The sequence below is a fragment of the Bombina bombina genome, chromosome 3 (genome assembly GCF_027579735.1).
Source record: "Bombina bombina isolate aBomBom1 chromosome 3, aBomBom1.pri, whole genome shotgun sequence".
Lineage (NCBI taxonomy): Eukaryota > Metazoa > Chordata > Amphibia > Anura > Bombinatoridae > Bombina > Bombina bombina.
This window is the reverse complement of record NC_069501.1, coordinates 488,196,455-488,204,998: the sequence shown is the minus strand read 5'-3', so window position 1 is coordinate 488,204,998 and position 8,544 is coordinate 488,196,455.

The window sequence follows — 8,544 nt, the reverse complement described above, 5'->3', positions numbered from 1 at the left end:
CAACTTCTACCCGAAACAGACAACACCATGTTCTTAATGGATAGAGTCTACAGAGCTCTCTCCAAACCACCAAAGACATCACTAGCCAGAGATGATATAGTTAAACTCCTCTATTTCCACATCAAAGACCAACTATTAAAAGCAGCGAGATCCTCCTCTACAATAACTTTTGAAGGACACCCCCTACAAATGTATACAGATCTTGCACCGGTTACTCTTCGCAGGTGCACAGAGCTAAAACCCATCCTGACTGTTCTCACCAATTCACAGATTAAAATACAGATGGAACTTTCCTTTCAGACTATTGTTTAACTATAAAAACACTACCTACACCTGTACTACCTTAGATGAAGGCCAAAACATACTACAAAAGCTGCGCCTCCTATCAGAACAGAACAGCGAGAGTTAACACCTCCCCCAAAACTACAAAGGAAATCCCTTCAACGACAATTGACACCATTGAGCAAACAGAAGAAGTCAAGAAAAGATTAAAAAGATCCCAGAACCCTGGACTGGGCAGATCAATCACAGGAAGATGAAGCACAAGTCACCTGACTTAAGTATCAGACTATTTAGACATTTTACTTGACCTGCTAAGGAAAACGTTCTACTGATAATAACATGAGTCCCTGTCTCACCAAGAATCCCAGCTTTCAAATCATACAGATAAAAATTAGCATTTAAAATATTCTTATATTTCACATAATGAAGTCAACTGTTATTGTACCAAAATCAAGATATCATTTTAAATGCCAGTACTTAAATCACACCTAAAATTATTGCAAATAACTACAAATATTAATTTTGAGAATTTAGTAACTAAATTAAAATGACAAAAGATTAATATTTAATATTTAATTTAATATTTAAAAAGTAAAATGAAATTCAAAAAAATTGGACAATAACAATTATTCCATGTGCTATTGTCCATTTTACTTCTGTTATCTAATTTGCTTCATTCACTTGGTTTCCTTTGTTGAAAAACAAATCTAGATAAGCTGAGGAGCTTGGAGCTAGCTGCTGATTGGTGGCTTAACTTGTATGCTCATTTTAATTGACTTACAAATCTGTTCAGCTAGCTCCCAGGCATGCATTGATGCCTCTTCAATAAATAATACCAAGAGATTGAAGCAAAATTGATAACAGAAGTAAATTGGAAAGTTGTTTAAAAATGTATAATCTATCAAAATCATGAAGAAAAATTTGGGGTTTCATGTCTCTTTAAATACAATGGATGTACAAAAAACACAAAGAAATTCATACTTATAAGTACAAAATACAAAGTGTAATTGTTGTTTTTGTTTTTTTGTAAAATGGGTTGAACATGGGTGTTCCATGAGCGTACAATTTTTATGAAATGATCTCTCAAATCCCAGCGTAATTCTTGAAACATTTTCACCCTACAGATCTCACTGTTTTTTCTCACAAGTTAAGATGACAAGCTTTTATCAAAATACTCAAAACTTTAATTACTTTGAAAGGAAAACCTATTCATACAAAAATAAGTGATTTTAAGGTACAGTGCACTGAAAATGACATAATTTGATTTGTATTAGGCATAATATTAAAGTTTAAACGTATGCTTTTTTAACCCCTTAAGGACCAGACATTTCATAGAAAAACATGCCCATATGTTTTTTTTTAGTAGACAACCGAAGGTATTGATCTAGGCCTATATTGGTATATTTCATGCCATTGCTTCGGTGCATAATGAGATAATATTTAAAAAAAAAATGAAGTTTTTTCACAAACTTTGGGGTTCTCAATGAAATTTTTTAAATACCGAGTATGTCATAAGATGAATGGTTGTAAAAGCTTCTCTGGGATCCCCTTTGTTTTGGTTACTAGAAGTCTGCTAATTGCAACTGTGCATCAAACTTCTAGAATTCCCGGCAGTGAAGGGGTTAATCAGTTAGCGTGTAGGGTTAGGTTTAGCGGTAGTATAGATATTACCCTCCGAGCTGACACCTTCCAACCCTGATCCCTCCCAAACAGCTCTATTCCCTCCCCCAACCTCCAGTGGTCACCACCATCTTAGGTACTGGCAGACAGTCTACCAATATAAAGTTTGAAGACTTTTTTTCTTTTTTTTTTTATTAATTTTTTTTCCCTGTAGAGTAGGATTTTCCCTTACCCTTTAACCTCCTTGATCCCTCACAAACAACGCTCTAACCCTCCCCCTCAAACTTTCTTCTTAGGTAAGGCAGCTTTCTGCCAGTACCCAGTTTTTTGTTAAATTGATTGTTACATTCAAAACTTTGAATGTGGATATTTGATCTAATTATAAACATTCGAAAATTAAAGTAGCATTCCAGAAATAACATTTGATTACTGAATTTAAATGGCTTTTCATTCTTTCTTTCTTTTTTTTAATGCAATTTATTGAAAAATCAGCATTACAGAATGGAGAAGACAACATTAAGCAGTACAATGATGTAGGTAAACAAACATCCATTTATTTTATAAATAAGGGAAGGTCCGCGACACTCTTGCTGAGGAAGAGAGCATATATATATATATCCCTTGTTTAGCATATATTCATGGACTTCTATCTTTTCCTCCCGTAAATAACGGAAATGTTCCAGCTGTAAAAGCCAGTCTACTTGTCCCTTACGCTCTTCTATAGTAGGGACTTTGGTAGTTCTCCAGTCTCTAGGGATTAATGTTCTAGCTCCATTTAACATCAGGAATAGCAAGTTTATTTGACCTTTGTCTGTTATATTTGGGAGGCCGTGAAAACAATACAATATTTTGCCTATTGGGGATTGATACCCCTAATTTAGAATTCATGATTTCAAGGGCTTCTGACCAAAAGTTACTTAGTCTCTTGCATCCCCACCAGATATGTGATAATGTACCCTCCTCCCCACAATCTCTCCAGCGTTTTCCGTCTGTACATTTAAATATAGGTTTAAGTTTATGTGAAGTATGGTACCACCTGGTAAGATATTTGTAGTTCATTTCCTGGATTCTAGAGGAAATGGATGCTTTTGTGTGGTTAGGAAAGATATTCCATTCTTTTTTTGTTAAGGGGAATCCTAACTCTGTGTTCCATTTATGAGTGTATGAGGAGAGGGAGTCTCTACCTGGATACAATAGAAAACGATAAGCTAGGGATATAATATGTTTAGGAAGTGGTTGCATGAGGCATCATTTTTCATATGTTGTAAGAGGCCTAAGAAAGTGTTTTTTCTGAGTGTGAGTATCCACAAAATGTTTTATTTGGGCATACGAATACCAGTCAAACAAGTTGTCTATTTCTTTTAATTCAGCAAATGATTTTAGTTTATTATCGGAAAGTGTTTTATGTAAGGGCACCTGGCTCAAGTGCACATTAGTATGGTCCCTTTCCCTGGACATAAAAAGTGGTAACTCTAGATTAGATTACAGATATAGGGAGTTAAGGGGGAGTAAAACAAAGATATATGTGAGTGTGTTTTTAATATTTTGTGCCATTGTCGAAAGAATTCATCTAGGAATAGGTAGGCTTTCATATTTCAGGGTCTGACCAATGGAGTTAGCCAACCCAGCAGTTGTACCCAAGTTTTGTCTTTTGGGTTCATACACCATTCAGCTTGTTGCTGTAGTGTTATGGCTATTTTATATAAATCTAAGTTTGGTAAACCCAATCCTCCCATCTCTTTTGTTGAGTAGAGAGTAATCCTACTGAACCTAGGCCTAGCATCTTTCCTGATGAATGTTTCAATTGCTCTTTGTAAACGTTGAAGGAAGATTGGGTGCAAAGCAATGTAGAATGTTTGTAAGTAGTAAAATATTCTGGGGAGTATGTTAATTTTTATTACTCCTGTACGCCCAAGCCATGAGCTGTGTTTATTGTTCCATGCCAGTAAATCCCTAGTGATAGATTCCATTAAATGTTTATAATTTACTTCAAATAGCATAGAAGGTGACGATGTAAGGTATATCCCTAAATATTTAAATTTTTAAAGTTGTACTGAAAGTGGGCATCCAATAAGAGCTTGCAGAAGATTGTCTTCGGGGATCGAGATGTTTAATAACTCAGATTTAGTAAGGTTTAAATGGAATATAGAGGCTTCTCCATAAATAGAGAACTCTTTAAGGGTGGACAGGAGTGAGGTGGTGGGATTTTTTGGTAAAAATCTTTACATCTATATTTATTAATGAGAGAGGTCTGAAGTTTTCGGGTTTGCTTTGTGTCTTTCCTAGTTTTGGAAGTACTGTGATATGAGCTGTGGAGCATATTAGGGGAGAACCCCTTACAAAATATATTACAAACTACAGTTACACTCATAATAACACTGTCTAATAAAAAAAAATGTAAAAAAAAAAATATTGCACACATAAGTTATAAGGATTCAAAAATATGAGGTCTCAGGTGTTAGAAAAAAAAAGGCAGGCAAATGGCTTTAACCTTGAGATACATACATATCCAAGTCTAAAGATGTATATGTATGCATATATATTTCTATACATATACATTTATGTTTTTTATGTGAATATATTCATTTACAGACATATATACGACAGTAAACACTCATTATATACTTGCCTCAATCAAAAGATTTAATCCTGATGATACATCTGCAACCTTTTAAATATTCTACTGCACATTGCATTGTGTTGCATTCTATCTTTAAACAGTACATCCGTTAAAAATGGCCCCCAAATTCAGCCTCTAAGGATATACGTTTTTGCATTGATTCGATATTCCCCTCTAGTAAGCGACTTGCAAATAAGTTATTCTGTCCGTTCACGAACTGTTGTGCTTGCGTGATCGGATCATCTGTCATGTGACTCGCCGAAGTTGCGCATGTGCAACGTCTAGGGGAAATGAAGACAGGGAAACACAACGTCTATCCAGCAATGAAGATAGGGAAACACATTGTGATGCATCATGCACATGTGCATCGCCGTGCGAGTAGCTTTACTATGTCATCTACACTGCGTGGTGACAAAAAAAGCCCCTGGAACGCGCAGAGGCATTGAAAAAAATATTGAATGTTGAGAAGGAAGGTAAAGGGAGTTTGGGGGCCATTGTGGAGACATAGAAATTGATGATTACATTAGGGATATTTATTGCTGCTGCTGCTGTTGTTCACTATTGGGGGTATGTGAATAATGATTGAATGGTTATGGACTTTTACATTAGATAGTGATCTTAGTGGTGTTTACTGTCCCTTTTAAGTAGATGAAAACATGTAAAAGCATATTTATGCAATATTCATATTTGTTAAAGGTTTTAACTATGTATTTACTGTAAATATTTCACATTCCAATGTTCTGCACATAGAAGAATATGTTCTAAATATTTATAAATAGATATTCATCTGTGTATATATATATACTGTATATCTGTGTATAGCTATACCTATATATAGTCATGTAAAGATTTAGGTATAGATATATACTGTATCAAAATACTATCAGATATATGTAGAAATATCTATTTATGAAAAAATAGATTATATTATGCTATGTGAAGAACATTGGAATTTTAAATATTCATATTGGGTTAGTGCACTTGAGAATATGCGTTCTGGTTAGCTTGCAAGTAGGGTGTTTTTTCCCAACTTTTTCTTCTCCATTGACTTCTATAGGGGAATACGTGAACGTGCACACGATATTGTAAGTTCGGCTTTTTGCACTCGTCGGGTTAGTGCAGGAGCAAAAACAGTTTACTTTCAGCTCATATTACGAGCGCAACCCGACAAGTGCAAAAATCTTACTTCTAGTGCAATTAACGCTCGAGGGGGGTGTTAATTAGCTCTTCACTTGTAATCTGGCCCAGTATGTTTAGTAATTTATAATTCTTATTAAAAAAATGTAATATTTAATATAACATGCATTGAAGTTAGCAATTCTTCTTCTGTGCTAACCCAACTGCGTTAGACCAAAATTGTAAATCCCGATGCACATTATGCATATTTTACATTCCTGTGTTCTTCACATAGAAAATAATGTACTTTTTATTATTACATCTCTGATTATGTTAATGTAAAATAGATATCTATACCTTTTACATCTATAGTAATAGAGCTATAGGTATATGTGTGTGTGTATGTGTATATATATATATATATATATATATATATATATATATATGTGTGTGAAGGACATTGTAATATGAAGTATTCATCACTACTGTCCGGTTAGCTGGCAAGTGGTAGGTGTTAGGTTTGTTCTTCTACACTCTCCATTGACTTCTATGGGGAGAAGAAGAAGACATAGTTGTGATATTTGGTTAGCACGAATTGGGTTTCGCTCACGCCCCCCAAAAATTCTTCCAACATGTAATATGCGCGCTACCCAACACACGCAAAAGGCCTTTGTCTAGCAAAGGTTGCGCTCGAGCTGGAGCGTTAAAAGCGCTCCACTCACAAGTAGTAGGTTTTTTCTTCTGCACTCTCCATTGACTTCTATGAGCAGGAGAAGTTAATGCAGTCGTGATATTTGGCTAGCACACTTCGGGTTTCAATCGTGCACAAACTTTTTACTTTCAACTTGTAATACACAAGCTACCTGATGCGCGCAAAAAGCCTCTGTCTAGTGAAGTTTACGCTTGAGCAGGAGCGCTAAATAGCTACTAAATGAATACGATGATTAATACAATTTGACTTATATCAATGCTCTTTTCCCTGAACCTGCTTTCTAAGGAATGGAGATACATCCTTCCTTTTTTATTACAGAGATAATTAAAATGTAAAAAAAAAAAATATTCTTCACTCATGTGCTATCTATATAAGAACTAACTGTGCTTCAATAACTTTATTAAAAACTAGGCGATAAGTCTATTTAAAAAAAAAAAAAAAACTACAAACCCCAAAGCACAAATTACACAAAATTAAAAAAATTAAAATTTAAAGAAAAAAATAAACAAAGCTATCCAAAATAAAAAATGTAACCCTAAACTAATACTCCTATAAAAAATCCCCCCAAAAATAAAAACACCCCCTAATGTAATACTAAACTACCAATAGCCCTTAAAAGGGCTTGTGTAGGGCATTGCCCTAAGTTAAACAGCTCTTTTACCTAAACAAATTACCAATTACCCCCTAACAGTAAAACCCCCCACCCACCAAACCCCCCGAAATAAAAAAACGTAACACTAAAAAAAACCTAAACTTTAAAGGGGCATTTGTATGAGCATTGCCCTTAAAAGGGCATTCAGCTTTTTTACTGCCACCCCAAAAAAGCCACCCCCCCAAAAAAAAAGCCTAAGACTAAGCCCCAAATAGGTACTCACCGTTTCTGAAGTCTGGCGGAGAAGGTCTTCTTCCAGGCGTCTCCATCATCTTCTATCTTCATCCAGAATGAAGGTGGCGCGGAGCGGAGGTGCGGAGCTGTCTTCCCTGATGCGTGGATCCTCAGCAGAGGTCCTCGGCGGCATGGAGGCTCCTCTTCATCCGATGTCAGTCGTACACTGAAGATTAAATGTAAGGTACCGCATTCAATTTGGCTGAAATTTTGAAATCGACCAATAGGATTAGAGCTACTGAAATCCTATTGGCTGTTTACATCAGTCAATAAGATTTCAGTAGCTCTCATCCAATTGGCTTTTAAAAATTTCAGCCAATAGGAATGCAAGGTACCCAATAAATATGGGGTACCTTGCATTCAATCTTCAGTGTGCGACGGACGATAGCATGAAGAGAAGCCTCCACACCTCTGAGGACCTCTGCCGTTGAGGACCGCTGCTGAGGATACGTGCATCGGGGAAGCTAGCTCCGCACCTCCGCTCCGCACCGTCTTTGCTCCGGATGTTGGTAGAAGATGATGGAGGTGCCTGGAAGAAGACCTTCTCCGCCGGACTTCAGGAATGGTGAGTATCTATTTGGGGCTTAGTGTTAGGATTTATTTATTTTTGTGTTTTTTTTATTTTTGAGTTTAGGAATTTAATGGACTGTAAAAGAGCTGATTGCATTTTTAAGGGCAGTAAAAGAGCTGAATGCCCTTTTAAGGGCAATGCCCATACAAATGCCCCTTTAGGGGCAATGGGTAGTTTAGGTTTTTTTAGTGTTAGGTTTTTTATTTTATGGGGTTTGGTGGGTGGGGGACTTAGTATTTTTTAAATGTAAAAGAGCTGTTTAACTTAGGGCAATGCCCTACAAAAGGCCCTTTTAAGGGCTATTGGTAGTTTAGTTTATTTTTGATATTTTTGCTTATTTTTTGTAATTTTAGATAATTTTTTTGTAATTTAATATTAGGTTTTATTATTTTAATTGCAACTTTGTATTGGGGTTAATTTAGGGGTGTTAGGTTAGGGGGCTTAGTAAATAAATTAGTTATTTGCATTGTGGGGGGTTGGCGGTTTAGGGGTTAATAGGTTAATTAGGTGTATTGTGATGTGGGGGTTGACGGTTTAGGGGCTAATAGGTTAAATAGGTTTATTGCTATGTGGGGGTTTGGCGGTTCAGGGGTTAATAGGTTAATTAGGTTTATTGCGATGTGGGGGGTTGGCGGTTTAGGGGTTAATATTTTAATTATGTTATTTGTGGATTTAGGGGTTAATTACTTTATTATTTTACGATGTGGAGGTTTGCGGTTTAGGTGTTTAATACTTTG